Below are 914 nucleotides of genomic sequence, written 5' to 3' on the forward strand. Positions count from 1 at the left end.
TCCATTCATAATTCAAAATATAATTTTAAAATAAATGTGGACGTGGGTGGTATTCTTGCAGCCAAACATCACCATCTGTGCCATGGCTGCTTCTATACTGGAGCGCTAGCTACTATTATGAAGCAGAATTAGGTTCATACTTAGGTTCCCAGGGAGAGAGATAAAAATGTCCTGCTTTCCAACTTCTCTAGCGGCAAGCTGGGCTGAAATATGTGTTACCATATTCCAACTTTCTGCACGTTGCAGAAATTGTTAATACTATCCCCATTGCTACAAAGCAATTTCAATGTAAAATCATACAGCTGGAGTGACTATGATAAGACCATTTAGGTCAATTCTCTGCTTTGAATGAACTCCCGAGTCATAACACTCTTGACAGATGGCTATCTAGCTTCTTTGGCAAGTCTTCCAATGAAGAAAAGCCCATTACTATCTGGTAAGTCAGAGTAGTAGTAGTACATGCACATTGGCATATCATTTCCTTTACACATTGCTCATTAAAACAACATAGGAGCCTTATTTGAGATTCAGTGTTTTGTCTAAACCTGGAGTAGCTGTTATTCTGCATATGCAGGAACCAGAATTTAAAACCAAGAACTGACATGAGTTTAGTTCTGATTTCTACTAATCCTAAATGATGACTACTTTGGGTTCCAATGAGGAGCTAAGCCTTAGATAAGCCTTCAAATCTCCATCATGGTTAATGAACCAAGGGCAGGTTGACGTAAGAAAGATAAAAATGTGTGCAGCTTCGTTTCCTCTTTCCCTTGGTTTATCTTAATAATAATAATAATAATATTAATAATAATAATAATAATAATACTAATACTACTACTACTACTACTACTACTACTACTACTACTACTACTAATAATAATAATAATAATAATAGTTGGAAGGGACCTTGGAGGTCG

Source organism: Protobothrops mucrosquamatus, unplaced genomic scaffold (assembly GCF_001527695.2).
Source record: "Protobothrops mucrosquamatus isolate PMUCROS unplaced genomic scaffold, P.Mucros_1.0 scaffold647, whole genome shotgun sequence".
NCBI classification, from domain to species: Eukaryota; Metazoa; Chordata; class Lepidosauria; order Squamata; family Viperidae; genus Protobothrops; species Protobothrops mucrosquamatus.